This window comes from Polypterus senegalus, chromosome 7, assembly GCF_016835505.1.
Source record: "Polypterus senegalus isolate Bchr_013 chromosome 7, ASM1683550v1, whole genome shotgun sequence".
NCBI lineage: Eukaryota > Metazoa > Chordata > Cladistia > Polypteriformes > Polypteridae > Polypterus > Polypterus senegalus.
Window position 1 is genome coordinate 16970264 of NC_053160.1, and position 15962 is coordinate 16986225.

Here is a 15962-nt window from a genome sequence, read left to right on the forward strand (position 1 = left end):
GCTGTAAGGAATGGGCCTGCCAAATTTCAGCCTTCTACCTACATGGGAAGTTGGAGAATTAGTGACGTTTGGAAAATTTAATATGGCGGCCGAAAATGGCGTCATACCACCGAAATAAGTACGTACATCGGTTTTGGCTAGCGCAGGGAAGCCACCTACCAAATTTCGTGAAGATGGGGCCATAAATAAGAAAGTTCAACATGGCGAACGTTGTCGACCGTTATCGACCGTTATGACCGTTACGTGTAGAATTTCTAAATTAAACCTGCTTAACTTTTGTAAGTAAGCTGTAAGGAATGAGCCTGCCAAATTTTAGCCTTCTACCTACACGGGAAGTTGGAGAATTAGTGATGAGTGAGTCAGTGAGGGAGTGAGTCAGTCAGTGAGTCAGTGAGGGCTTTGCCTTTTATTAGTATAGATTTATAACGTGTTTATATTGATAAAATCCGGTCCATCTTAGCCTACTTATTGGGCTTTTACTGAATACCCTTTTCATATCAGCAATATCCCATCCATCATCACTCTGCATGCGTTTAGATGCCATTGATATTGCATCCACATTAATTATATCTCATCTATTTTCAATCTCCTGCACTTAGTGGATTTTTATACAATATTCATATCGCCGATATTCCATTCATCCGCTGCAACCTTCACCAAGAACAGCAGTCTGAGATGACACGAGATGAGATGAGTTGAGATATTCCATTTATTTTCAGTATGTGACACTTAAAGGATGTTTATATCATGTTTACATCTAAGGTATGCAATTTGTGTCCAGTCTGCCACAATTATCAGATATTTACCATTTAACATGTTTATATTGACGAAATCTGGCCCATCTATAGTCTGCTAAGTGGACGTTTACTGAAAATCCTTTTCCTATCAGCAGCATCCCATCCATCATCGGTCTGCTGCATTTAGATGACATTGCTATTGTGTCTATATCAATTCTACCCCACCCATCTTCAATCTCCTGCACTTAGTGGATTTTTATGCTACTGTATATTTATATTGCTGATATTCCATTCATCCACTGCCACTTTCAACAAGAAAAGCAGTCCGAGATGAGTTAAGATATTCCAGTCATTTTAATTCTGTGACCCAAAATGTTTATATAATGTTAATATCTGAGATAACCAATTCATATTCATTCTGTTACAATTTTCATATATTTGTTACTTTTATATCGATGATAGCTGATCCATCTTTAGCCTGCTTAGTGAACGTTTACTATTTATGTCGACAATATCCTATTCATCTACAATCTGTTGCAATTAACGGACAGTTATACTATATTTATTCTGTTAAGTGAACACTGATGGTGGCTTTCTGTTTTATACATTTGCATGGTCAAGTACAATCGTAACATATGGGCACAAAATGGGCACTGGTCGGACTCTCCAGGAGCACAGGGGCCCACAATGTTTCTGATGTCTATGCGTGTTTCTATTTTGCTATTGTGGCACCTGGCCGGGAGGCCCAGGAGGACCAGAGGAGGGCTTGTACCTCCTCCAGACCGCGAGGGGGCGTCCGTCCTGGTTACGCTGGTGGCCTCGGGTAGAGGGCATGGAAGCCCAGCCCTGTAGGGGCCCGTGGTCACCGCCAGGCGGCGCCCCACTTCCAAACCATCATCTGCCACATCCGGCCGAGGCAGGAGCCCGGCCGGGATGCCCAGGAGGACCGGAGGAGGGCCTGTACCTCCACCAGACCACGAGGGGGTGTCCGCCCTGGTTATGTTGGTGGCCTCGGGTAAGGGGCATGGAAGCCCAGCCCTGTTGGGGCCCGTGGCCACCGCCAGGCGGCGCCCCGCTGCCTGAACAGCCCTGGAGCCCAGCACTTCCGCCACACCAGGAAGTGCTGGGGGGAAGACGACAGGAGACACCCGGACGGTTTCCGGGTGCGCAGCCGGCACTTCCGCCACACAAGGGCGTGTCTTCGGAGGAGTGACGGGAAGCAGCTGGAGCCCATCCAGGTTCCCATAAAAGGGGCCACCTCCCAGCAGTCGTGGCGAGAGTCGGGAGGAAGCAAGACGAAGCTGGCGAGAGGACAGGAGGCGGCCAGAAAAGGACTGTGTGGCCTGGACTTTGGGGGATCGGTGCTGGAGGCACTGGGGTTGTGACTGCACGGTAGACTTTGTAAATATTAGTGTAAATAAACGGTGTGTGGTGAAAACAAAGATGTCCGTCTGTCTGTGTCCGGGCCAGCGTTCACACTATCTAAACAGGAGGCTCTAATGCACTATTTTACACAGGGGGCCTATGATGCTGTTAAGACCCCCAATAGATGTGTCATGTCTGCTAAATAATAAATACAGAAATAGCTGTTTGTGGCATCGGGACCACGTTGTTTTTCCCAGAGGTCCATCTTCAGCTTCTGTTCTGTTGATTATAGCATTAATAAAGAAAAATACAGATAGATGAAACGGGTAAAGAAAAAGGATGATATATGGACAGAATATCAAATACCAATAACGTACATTAAGAGAATAACTCAATTCTTGCAATGCTGCCAGCCTATGGATTCTATTTATAGCAGCAACAGGAGTAATCAGATTAGCTTCATTTCCTGCCAGCTTTCTTCAAAGAACTAGAAATTCCAGTTTCTTCCAAAACAGCTCATTTCAGTTCAATGTCATGTGTGTGTGTTTTTTAACTCAATTGTTAAGTCGATGTTAGTGTCTCTTACTTACTGATTACTGCTAGAGTGGAAAGATTATTGGAAGGTGACTTTCACAACCACCATACGCCTGCATTGTACTTAATAATTTAAGGCTGTAATGTATTTTTTCCAGGAATCTGTATTCAGGGTCACAGTGAGCTCAGCGTTGGGTGCAAGGCAGGAACAAGTCTATGATAGAGCACTAGACCACTGCAGAGTGCACTCACACTCAAACAGACCAATCACTGTCACTCGCACGGTGCCCTCCATAATGAATGGGGCAAAGACACATTTTTCCTTGATTTCCCTTTGGCTGCACAGTTTAAAATTACAAATCAAACAATTCAGACATTGTGATGAAAGTGTACATTGTAGGCTTTCATTTAAAGGGTTTGGCATACATTTTGGTCACACTGTGTAGAAATGACCCCACTTTTTCAACATGGTCCCCCCATTTTAGGGCACCATAATACTTAGGACAGTTGGCAACCCAGGTGTTTGTAATTCCAAAGATGGGAGATTGTTATGTAATATTGCAATGTACCCTTGCCCTGGCATGGTGTGGCAGTTTTGTGCTCTGGTCAATGAAACTCTGAAATGGAGTAAGTGGGCATTAAAATAGTCTGACCTGAACAATCTGTGATTACAGCTGCAAACTGGAATAAAAGTGTGAGTTTTCAGCTGGATTCTCGTGTGCGGTGTTTCATTACTCCAAATGTGCTAGAGTAGAAAAGGCAGGGGCTCTGGCATTCCGTCTTTGTTCTTTATTTGCAAATTAATTTAGAGCTAATGTATTCTGCCTGCAAAAAAAAAAGACTCGGGACCTCAATTGTCATTAATCACTTACTGGGTATCAAGACTGATGTAACAAGAGCTGCTCAGAAGTCACTGTGGCTGAACTTCAGTGGGAGAAGTGTGATGTCGCAGGTTTTCTTTATTTGGAATTTAAAATGTGGATCAAAAACAGAAAATCTGCCAAATAAACTAGATGATTTAAGGTGAAACGTGTTGACAACATTAGGGAATGTGTGCTTTTAATGTATAACGTCTTCACTCTCTGTTGTTGGTGTCGTACTAGTGACACAAGCCAGCGGTGGTTATTTTATGCTTTCTTTGCTCTTTTTGTTAATCACCATGCTATTTCTTTACAACATTGTCCTCTTTGGTTCATTCTACATTCAGCGATGGCTCAAGAGCTCCCCTTATCTTTCAGACCTCTTCTCATAGACCTGGTTGTGGTGGGACGAGACATTCTGGCTGAAGGTGTTCTTGTTAAGCAAATGTAGATTCACCCCTTTTTTGGGTGCGTTCACATAATAATATGAGAAGCACCTATTGTGGTAGTCCTATCTGTCTGCCTGTCTGTCTCTGTGTGTGTCTGTCTGTATGACACCGCTCAGCTCCCAGTGGGCTAGTTTAATTGAAATGTGACACCCTTATTCTTTGAAGGAAATTTGTTGTGAAAATTCAAATTTTGTTGACATGTCGCGAACAAATTGCGCTATATGAAGTTTTGAAATTTGAAAAATCTTCCATTGAAAAGCATTTGTCAATCTACAATTTTGTCCATCTTAAAACAGAAACATTCTGTGTGATTTCAAGTACGAATTGGTTGAATTTAGTCAATTTAAAAACTTCCATTTTTTTTGTCAAAATTTGTTATGTATTTTTTTACGGTTTTGTTGGTAGTGTCTTTTTGTTTTGCAATATATATATATATTGCTCAAAAAAATTAAAGGAACACTTTTTAATCAGAGTATAGCATAAAGTCAATGAAACTTATGGGATATTAATCTGGTCAGTTAAGTAGCAGAGGGGGTTGTTAATCAGTTTCAGCTGCTGTGGTGTTAATAAAATTAACAACAGATGCACTAGAGGGGCAACAATGAGATGACCCCCAAAACAGGAATGGTTTAACAGGTGGAGGCCACTGACATTTTTCCCTCCTCATCTTTTCTGACTGTTTCTTCACTAGTTTTGCATTTGGCTACAGTCAGTGTCACTACTGGTAGCATGAGGCGATACCTGGACCCTACAGAGGTTGCACAGGTAGTCCAACTTCTCCAGGATGGCACATCAATACGTGTCATTGCCAGAAGGTTTGCTGTGTCTCCCTGCTCAGTCTCAAGGGCATGGAGGAGATTCTAGGAGACAAGCAGTTACTCTAGGAGAGCTGGAGAGGGCCACAGAAGGTCCATAACCCATCAGGATGGAACAGGATGAGCACTGCCAGAGCCCTACAAAATGACCTCCAGCAGGCCACTGGTGTGAATGTCTCTGACCAAACAACCAGAAAGACTTCATGAGGGTGACCCAAGGGCCCCATGTCCTCTAATGGGCCCTGAGCTCACTGCCCAGCAGCATGCAGCTCGATTGGCATTCGCCATAGAATACCAGAATTGGCAGATGCACCACTGGTGCCCTGTGCTTTTTACAGATGAGAGCAGGTTCACCCTGAGCACGTGACAGAAGTGAAAGGGTCTGGAGAAGCCATGGAGAACATTATGCTGCCTGTAACATCATTCAGCATGAGCAGTTTGGTGGTCGGTTAATGATTGTCTGGGGAGGCATACCCTTGGAGGGTCACACAGACCGCTACAGGCTTGACAAAGGCACCTTGGCTGCCATTAGGTATCAGGATGAAATCCTTGGACCCATTGTCAGACCCTATGCTGGTACAGTGGCTCCTGGTGCACGACAATTCCTGGCCTTATGTGGTGAGAGTATGCAGGCAGTTCCTGGAGGATGAAGGAATTGATACCATTGACTGGCCACCACACTTTCCTGACCTAAATCCAATAGAACACCTCTGGGACATTATGTTTTGGTCCATCCAATGCCACCAGGTTGCACCTCAGACTGTCCAAAAGCTCAGTGATGCCCTGGTTCAGATCTGGGAGGAGATCCCCCACAACACCATCTGTCGTCTCATTAGAAGCATGCACCGATGTTGTCAGGCATGTATACAAGAACACAGGGGCCATACAAAGTGCTGCGTACAATTTGGAGTTGCTGCAATTCAATTTTGGCAAAATGGACTAGCCTGCCACATAATTTTTTCACTCTGATTTTTGGGGCGTCTTTGAATTCAGGGCTCTGTAGGTTGATCATTTTCATTTCCATCAAACGATGTGGCATCCTTTCGTTCCTGACACATTACCCAGTCTATATCTGTATAGATATCCGGAGGATTTCTTTTTCCCATTGAGATCTGATGTGTTTTCAAAGAGTTCCTTTAATTTTTTCGAGCAGTTTATATATATACAACTTCAGTCACTCATGTGCGCATGGGAGGCAACTGAAGGGCTCAAAAAGGGATAATTCCATGCCAGACCAGGGGGTGGCAGAGTGTTCTGATCCTTCCTTTTTTTCATCGGCAGACCAACCATGGGAAATTTGGCCTGGATTCGATGACGTCATTTCCGGGTTCCCAACCTGATGACATCACTTCCCCTGGTTAACTTTAAAACCACCATGTTTGCCAGTCTGTTGCATCATTTGAACCAAACTTTCATCGTTGGCAGCCTATTTCAAGTATACGGGCGGCTGCATCGAAACCTTTTTCTGTTTTGGTCATATAATTTCACAGTATACTGTATATAGGAATTCGCCAATGGCGTCACAATGAGACGAACATGGCGTTCATGTGAGTGCTGCACTATAACATTTTATACAAACAAGTTGTGGCAACTTGGAAAATACACAAAATAGTGGGGCGAGGAAGTAAACAATGCACAAAATGGTGTTGTGAATGTTATAAAACCCAATATTTTACTTTTATAGCAAAACAAACGGGAAAAAATAACAAAACATGCATGAAACTCGTACTAAATAACTCAATAGTATAAAAAACTTAACACTGGGATACTTAAAATACTTTTAAAAGGGGCGTGGAGCTGCAAGAACCCACCTGGTTGACAGCAAAAAGAAGGAAGGTTGGAGGCTGGAGAGCAAGAGGGAGAAGTGTGTTGTCAGGGCAGGTGAAAACTACAAACTGGTCTGTGTTTTGTGTGTTTTCTGTGATCACCTCCATCCATTAACATTCCTGCCATGGCTCCTTATTTGTTCTTGTATCCTGGTCTGTCATAGTTGGGCTGTGAGTCAGGGGGGCTTGAGAATGTCCCAATCTTGTCGCACATTTGATCCGACTCTAGCTAAGCTTGCAAATATTAAGGCATTTAAACAAACCCCTCAATCAAGCAGTCACCACTGTAGCCCTGCGGGACAACCTAAATGATCTCCTAATGGAGTTGGCATTCTTAATTATTTGTACAAATAACCGAATGACGATATCGTTTTTGGTTTTCATACTTTCGGCTACTGTTCCTGCACCAAGGGCATCTAAGAAATAACTGTGGCAGCACTCAAGGCCAAAGAGGTCAAGGTTCTGAGCAGTTAGTTCCCATCTGAACCAAGTAATCTTCCTTCCCAAATCCTCAGAAGGTCAGTTTAAAATAAGGCTGTTTGTTTTAATCCTTTGCAGAGATGGATAAACACCTCAAATTACTGCACAGTAAAGACCTTGGGCTCCTCACAGCATACAGGTGGGAGCACATGGGTGATATAAGTGGGTTTTAGCAAGTGCGGCCTTCAAAACAAGTTAGAAAATGGACAATATGACATAACACGAGGTATGTTCAGTGACCTGGTTATTGTAATTGTTTAGAAAGTCGGAGCATTGTTAACTGTTGTTTTTAACTTCATCAAAGACATTTTTTTTATAAAGTTGTAAGTGCCACACAGCTTGGATGGTCATCCCGACCAGAAATGGGGTGGTCCCTTACTCAGATGGGTGGCTTCAAGAGGGCAGTCAGGCAAAGGAAGGAAAGCGGCCAGACCCAAATGGGATTTCCCAAAGGGATGGACAGACAGCCCTGACAGAGAAGGAGATTCCTAAGCTGGACGAGAGGCCCCAGGTAAATGGACAGGCGTCCCAACCGGACGTGGTTCCAGTACCTTCCCTGGATGGCAGAAAAGAAGAGAAGGACAAGGAAGGACTGTTTCCCAGGGGTGTGTGTTCCCCTCCACATTGGCACCCAGTTGGGAACCAGCAGGGAATGCTGGGAGTTGTAGTCCGGCAGCACAGATCCAACTGGGGTCTGTGGGTGCTACAAGAGGGTGCTGCAGGGAGATGCACTCCCCAATATATTGGACTTCCATATGACCCAGAAGTACTTCCAAAGGGCATTAGCCCTGGCACCAGAAATACTTCCAGGTCTTGAATAGAACGGACGGCACTCCCTTGTCCAGATGAGTCAGAGCTGGGAGGAAGGAGGGCAAAACTCGACTGGAGGAGGGCAGTATGGTGGAGAGGGGAGAGGTGATTATGAAGAGAGAAAATCTGTGCTTTGTTACTTTGTGTAGGTATTGTAGTTAACGAACACCCGTTTATTTGAACCTGGGACTGTATTGTGTGACTACGTTGAGGTTTGGGGCTCACTTTCACCTGGTGTCTATCACAGAAGTATTTTTTTTAAAACACTTGCCACTTGCGTGTGCATTGGGGTCAGCTTAAAGGCTTGGGTGACAGTAATGTCCTGCTGGAACACAGGATGGCGCTGTTTGCTAACCCCTTGTCTCCTCCTCCTCCCTCTGCAGAATGGAAGATTGACGGCTTTACCACCCTTGACATCATTTCCTGTGCCTGTCCACCTGGACCCGCCTCTTCCTGCAGGAAGTCATTGTTTTTTGGTTCTCTTGAGACTCGTGTCTGTGAAGACGTTTCTTTTCTTTTTAACGCACTTATAACCCACATTTTTTTTTCAGTTATACAGGGTTTGCCAGTGGGTGCCCTAACTCTCTATTATTGTTTCTGGTTTTTCTTACAACAATTAGTCATATTTAGAAATATTAGCATCTAGCTGTCCCCAGTGTAGTAGTAAAACAGGACAAACTTTAAAAATCAATAAAATTTTTTTTAAAAATGTAATAATTTGAATTGAGAAGAATTTATATTGACAGCTTTCATATCCAAGAGCCTCTTCATATATAATATTTTTGGTTTTGCTGTCAGGGGAGAGAATGTAGCTGAGATCTCTTTGCCAAAAATGTAAAATGTTGGCAAGGTATCTCTGGCCAAGCGTAAGGTAAGTACGCTCCAATGTCAGACATTGGCACTGTATCTGATCATGTTCAGGTCTGATGAGAGAGCGTCCCTCGCGTGGGGAGAAGAGCACTTGGCTGTGATATCTCTGCCAATCAGCAGCTACCCTCTGTGATCTTTCTCTCTCAAAAACGTCAAACGTTACTCTTTAACAATCTGTAGATGATAATGTCTGCTGAACAAACAGCTATTGCTAGCTAAGCGGAGGCAAGGTGCGCTCCAACACGTGGCGAGAGATACAGCAACTCGAATGGTGGCTGGCACGTGAGTGAGGAGGGTCCTGCCCGGCTCCCTACTCCTGAGGTTTCGCCTCCCCCTCCCCTCGGCCTGCAGCCTCTCTCTTGGATTTGTGTGACTAAATCGGTGTCACAACTGAACTGTGATACTTAGGGCGATGAGAGAAGTCGCAAAATCAACCGGAATGTTCAAGCAAATTATAAAAAAAAAAACCCCAATCTAAATCCATTAAGTAGTTCTCTCGTCAAAAGCGGACAGACATACAGACATACAGATGGACATTCGTTGGACTTTATATATTCAGAGCTAATGGAATATAATTCCATGTACAGTGGCAAGAAACGTTTGTGAACCCTTTAGGATTATCTGTTTTTCTCTATTAATTGGCCATAAAATATGATCTGATCTTCATCTAAGTCAGAAGTGCAGGCAGATACAATATGTACAAGCTAATAACTCAAAGAATAATCTTTCATGTCTTAATTGAACACACATATCAAATATTCACAGTATGCTGTGGAAAAAGTAAGTGAACCTTTGGGTTTCCTAACTGGTCAAAGCTCGTTTGCCAGCAATAATATCAACCACATGCTTCTGGTAGCTGTGGATCAGCTCTGCACCATGTTCAGGTGCCTCTGAGGCTAAGGATCTGCGCTGGTATCCGGATGGTTGCCAGTTCAAATCCCCATTACTGACAAATTACATGCCACACTGCTGGGCACTTGAGCAAGGCCCTTAACCTGCAATTGCTCCAGAGGCGCTATACTATTGGCTCACCCTGCGCTCTGACTGCAAGGGTAACAAATTCCTAATACAAGAAATTGATTAAGGCAATATAAAAACAACAAAAATTTGGACCATTCTTTGTTACAGAACTGCTTCAGCTCAGCTCTATTTTTAGGATGTGTGGTGTGAGTGGCTCTCTTGAGGTCATTACTCAGAATTTCCGTTTGGCTTAAGGTCTGGGGTCTGACTGGGCCACTCCACAAGGTGGACTTTCTTTTGTTTCAAGTCATTTTACGTCATCAGACTTAATTATTTGATTAGCTCACTCCTGTCTTCTGACTGTGTCTCACCAGAGGTTTATTTTTCTCCAACTGAACCAATCTTAGGTTTGTTTTCCTCTCCTCTGTGTCAGCTCGTCAACTAATTATTGTTAAATTTGCGGATGATATGACTGTCATTGGGCTTGTAACAGACAACAATGAAGCTGCATATAGGGAAGAGGTTCAGAATCTGACAGCATGGTGCAACACCAACAACCTGGTCTTTAATACCAAAAAAGACCAAAGAAGTTATTCTGGACTTTAGGAGCACTAAAAAGACCAATCACAGTCCGATAACAATCAATGCAGATGCTGTGGAGAGAGTTTTTAGCTATAAGTTTCTAGGAGTCACCATCTCAGAGGACCTGTCCTGGGCAGACAACAACTTGACTATAATAGGCAAAGCACAACAACGCCTCTATTTTCTGAGGAAGCTAAGGAGAGCTGACCTCCCCCAGAAGCAGCTGGTTAATTTCTATAGATACACTATAGAGAGCATCTTAACTAACTGCATGATGGCCTGCAGGTATAACAGCTGCACCAAGGCTGCTAAAGAAGCCCTGCAGCGGGTCATAAAAAACAGCAGAGGCCATTACTGGGACTGAACTGCCATCACTCGAACTCTTGTATAAGTCTCGCTGTGTGAGAAAGGCCAAAAACATTCTCAAGGACAAAACTCATCCTGGAAATTCTTTGTTTGAGCTCCTCCCGTCAGGAAGACACTTCAAGTGACAGGGCAGATCCAAGGGTGACAGGGCAGATCCAAGCAACTATAGGCCAGTAAGCTTAACAAGCATCACAGGAAAATTAATGGAAGGAATTATTAAGGATAAGATTGAGCAGCACCTGGCAAGGACAGGAGTTATTCTGAACAGTCAGCATGGGTTCAGAAGGGGGAGGTCGTGTTTTACTAACATGTTGGAATTCTATGAGGAGGCAACAAAAGGATACGATCAAAGTGGAGCTTATGATATTATTTATCTGGACTTTCAGAAAGCATTTGATAAGGTGTCACATGAGAGGTTGGGCATCAAGTTACAAGAAGTGGGAATTCAGGGTGATGTTTTTAGATGGGTGCAGAATTGGCTCAGACACAGGAAGCAGAGGGTGATGGTGCGAGGAACCTCATCAGAACTGGCCGATGTTAAGAGTGGTGTTCCACAGGGGTCAGTGCTAGGGCCGCTGCTATTTTTAATATATATAAATGATTTAGATAGGAATATAAGTAACAAGCTGGTTAAGTTTGCAGATGATACCAAGATAGGTGGATTAGCAGATAATTTGGAATCCGTTATATCATTACAGAAGGACTTGGATAGCATACAGGCTTGGGCAGATTTGTGGCAGATGAAATTTAATGTCAGTAAATGTAAAGTATTACACATAGGAAGTAAAAATATTAGGTTTAAATACACAATGGGCGGTCGAAAAATCGAGAGTACACCTTATGAGAAGGATTTAGGAGTCATAGTGGACTCTAAGCTATAAACTTCCCAACAGTGTTCAGAAGCCATTAAGAAGGCTAACAGAATGTTAGGTTATATAGCACGATCTGTGGAGTACACGTCCAAGGAGGTTATGCTCAACCTTTATAATGCACTGGTGAGGCCTCATCTTGAGTACTGTGTGCAGTTTTGGTCTCCAGGCTACAAAAAGGACATAGCAGCACCAGAGAAGAGCAACTAGGCTGATTCCAGGGCTACAGGGGATGAGTTATGAGGAAAAATTAAAAGAGCTGAGCCTTTACAGTTTAAGCAAAAGAAGATTAAGAGGTGACATGATTGAAGTGTTTAAAATTATGAAGGGAATTAGTACAGTGGATCGAGACTTGTATTTTAAAATGAGCTCATCAAGAACATGGGGACACAGTTGGAAACTTGTTAAGGGTAAATTTCGCACAAACATTAGGAAGTTTTTATTTACACAAAGAACGATAGACACTTGGAATAAGTTACCAAGTAGTGTGGTAGACAGTAAGACGTTAGGGACTTTCAAAACTCGACTTGATGTTTTCTTGGAGGAAGCAAGTGAATAGGACTGGCAAGCTTTGTTGGGCTGAATGGCCTGTTCTCGTCTAGATTGTTCTAATTCTAATTCTAATTCTAAGTCAATTCGTGTACGCACAAACAGACTGAAAAATAGCTGTTTCCCATCTGCCATAAACTTTCTGGACTCTGAATTTCCTAACTCTGAGATCATTTTTAATTGAACATGTGCAATAAGCTATATTGGTAATGTGCAATACAGTAATCCTTCGCTACATCGCGCTTCGACTTCACTCTATTGCGGATTTTAAATGTAAGCATATCTAAATATATACTCAGCAAAAAAAGAAACGTTTCTTTTTCCAGGACTGTGTATTTCAACAATAATGTTTTAAAAATCCAAATAACTTTACAGATCTTCATTGTAAAGGGTTTAAACAATGTTTTCCATGCATCTTCAATTAACCGTAATCAATTAATTAACATGCACCTGTGGAATGGTCGTTAAGACCTTAACAGCTTACAGAAAGTAGGCATTTAAGGTCTCAGTTCTAAAAACGCAGGACACTAAAGAGACTTGTCTACCGACTGTGAAAAACACCCAAAGAAAGATGCCCAGGGTCCCAGCTCATCTGCGTGAACGTGCATTAGGCATGCTGCAGGGAGGTATGAGGACTGCTGATGTGGCTAGGGCAATAAATTGCCATGTCCGCACTGTGAGACGCCTAAGACAGCGCTACAGGGAGACAGGAAGGACAGCTGATCATCCTCGCAGTGGAAGACCATGTGTAACAACACCTGCACAGGATCGGTACATCCGAATATCACACCTGCGTGACAGGTACAGGATGGCCACAACAACTGCCCGAGTCACACCAGGAACACACAATCCCTCCATCAGTGCTCAGACTGTCCGCAATAGGCTGAGAGAGGCTGGACTGAGGGCTTGTAGGCCTGTTGTAAGGCAGGTCCTTACCAGACATCACCAGCAACAACGCCGCCTATGGGCACAAACCCACCTTCGCTGGACCAAAAAGGAGTGGCAAAAAGTGCTCTTCACTGATGAGTCACGGTTTTGTCTCACCAGGGGTGATGGACGGATTTGTGTTTATCGTACCAGATACTGACTGGTACTTTTGATTTTGAGCCTCCCTTCATTCAGGGACACATTGTGAAACATTTTTAGTTTATGTCTTATGGTGTTGACTCTTTTAGTGTTCATACAAATATTTACACATTAAGTTTACTGAAAGTAAAAACAGTTGAAAGTCAGAGGACATTTCTTTATTTGCTGAGTATATATCACGGATTTTTTGCTGGTTTGCGGATTTCTGCGCACAATGGGTCTTTTAATTTATGGTACAAGCTTCCTCAGTTTGTTTGCCCAGTTGATTTCATACAAGGGACGCTATTGGCGGTTGGCTTAGAAGCTACCCAATCAGAGCATGTATTACATATTAACTAAAACTCCTCAATGATATAAGATATGCTTCCCGGCGGTGCTTGATTGTTTGCTTTTCTCTGTCTCTCTCACTCTCTCTGCCTGACGGAGGAGGTGTGAGCAGAGGGGCTGTTTGCTTAGAAGATACTGACGCTCCTCTACAAAATGCTGCTTTATTGCGGTGCTTCTACATACTTAAAAGCACGTATTGATTTTTTGATTGTTTGCTTTTCTTAGCGAGCGCTCTCTCTGACATTCTCTGCTCCTGACGGCGCTCCTTTGAAGAGAACATATATTTGCATTCTTTTAATTGTGAGAAAGAACTGTCAGCTCTGTCATGGAGCACAGTTTAAACTTTTGACTAAAGGGTGTTATTTCATGTCTAGAGGGCTCTAATAATGTTAACAGTGTGGGAGAGTTTATAAGGGCTTAAAATATATAAAAATAACCATACAAACATATGGTTTCTACTTCGCGGATTTTCATCTATCGCGGGGGGTTCTGGAACGCAATCGAGGAGGGATTACTGTATACTAATGTATTACAATACAGAATATGTAATGTACAGTACTATTCATTAACAGGTGCAATAACAATTTATGCTGCTGTACTTTGAGCAATAATAATTTGCTCTGGTTACTTGATCACTTAACACTGTATACAACATATTTGGAATTATTCGACTTTTCGTGAAATGCACCGTGGGGCTGTCATAAAAAGTAATTTCGTTGTGTTACACAATGACAATAAAGTGCTTGAACTTGAACTTGAACTTGAATCACATTCTGGAATCAAGAACTCCATCTACATCCTAAATCAGGGGTCTCCAACATTTTTTCCCCTGAGGGCTACTTTTACAAAATGAAAATGGCCGAGAGCTGCTCATGTTTTCTAACGTTTATTCTCATGGCTAATTTCAACCCAAAGCAAACTGAATACGCTTGTTTTGCCTGAACGTTGGTGTCCACAATTCACATTTTGCATTAAAACATCACAAAAAATATTGAGTTCACCTGCAAGTGCATTTTGCATGTCTGTATGCGTTTTCTGGTGTATCTCACATTGAATTAAAACATGAATGCTGTCAAAACAAAACAATGCAATTCCAAATCCACAGATGTAGCTGGTATGGTCAAGCACGGGTAAAACAGGTGTCGAAAGAAATGTCACAGTCCAAAAGTGCATTTTGAAAATATTTAGTGAAAGTTAAAAGCAAATAATCCACAAAAGAATAAAAGAAAAAATAGTTACGCACGTCGAATAAAAGGCAAAAAAAGGGAAAAAATGTATCTTGTTTTAAACTTAGCTTTTCTTGAGTAACTTTAGTTATTTCTGTACTTAAAAGTTCTTTACTTCTTCTTCTCTACTTAAAGATTCTTAAATTCTTATATACTTAAAGATTCTTAGCTTCTTCTTCTGAATGCTTTAAGCATACGGCACAGCATGTGAATTAAGTGCTGTTTTCTTACATATTTACTTCACACACTCAAAAGGCCCATAGGCCGGTTGGCACTTAGGCATGTGCCCAGGCACGGTTTAAAACCTTATGCTTTCCAAACTTACTCAAGGCAAGGCTGGTCACTAACTGAACATTATTGTTTACTCAAAGCTGTTAGAAATGGCAGGAATATACCAATACAATTCAATTTACCTCCCATAGATTATGCATTGTCATCTACTAAAATATTGACGACTCTTATAGAACTAGGAAAATGTACTTAAAATATTTACTTATTTGTCATGTTGTTCCATGTCACTGTTTCACTTCACAAGAGTATTCACAGGTCCAGTTGCATGTGTGACGTATTTTTAAGTTAGTCAGATGACTCAACAAGAGAGGCAGGTGTCTGGTGGAGTGGAGCCCCCCCCTTAGGTTCACTCTTATGGAGTCATTTCAATGTTCATCTGTCAGTCTTGTTCTGAACTTTGATTTCATGACATTCATGTCAGACTCTCAGAGGTATGGAGACCCCAACAAAGCAGATATTTTCAGAGCTGCTTAGTGAAGATTCTTCTAGTTATCTGGCTCTACCAAGCTCCAGAAATGCTGAGAATGTTGTTGAGACTTTAACTGCACATTATTTTGAAGGTTTACTAATATACAGTATAATATATAAAATGCAATGTCTCTCTGTCTGTATGTCTGTCCGCTTTTCACGAAAGAACTACTTAACGGATTTAGATCGGGTTTTTTTCTATAATTTGCCTGAACATTCCGGTTGATTTTGCGACTTTCACTATGTATCATAGTTCGCTTGCGGTACCGATTTATTTGCGCGAATCCAAGAAACACACAACGGGCCTTCCTCACTCACTCGCCAGCTTCGGGGCGTGTACCTTAACTCCGCTTAGCTAACAAATGACAGAACAACTGAATCGAACTTTGTTTGATATTTAAAATAACGTGTTACTTAGGTCTTGATGAGTTTCAGTCCGGCTATTCTCTTAAGAGTATGCCACATTGAAAAGATAGATTGCAATTCAGATTG

At 42.4% G+C, this 15962-nt stretch overlaps 1 protein-coding gene across 4 annotated transcripts in view; it reads right to left on the minus strand.

Annotated features, from left to right (window-relative positions):
• Positions 1 to 15962, minus strand: part of LOC120532350 (sodium/potassium/calcium exchanger 2-like) — a 335842-nt gene that overhangs the window by 164174 nt on the left and 155706 nt on the right. The window lies entirely within an intron of this gene.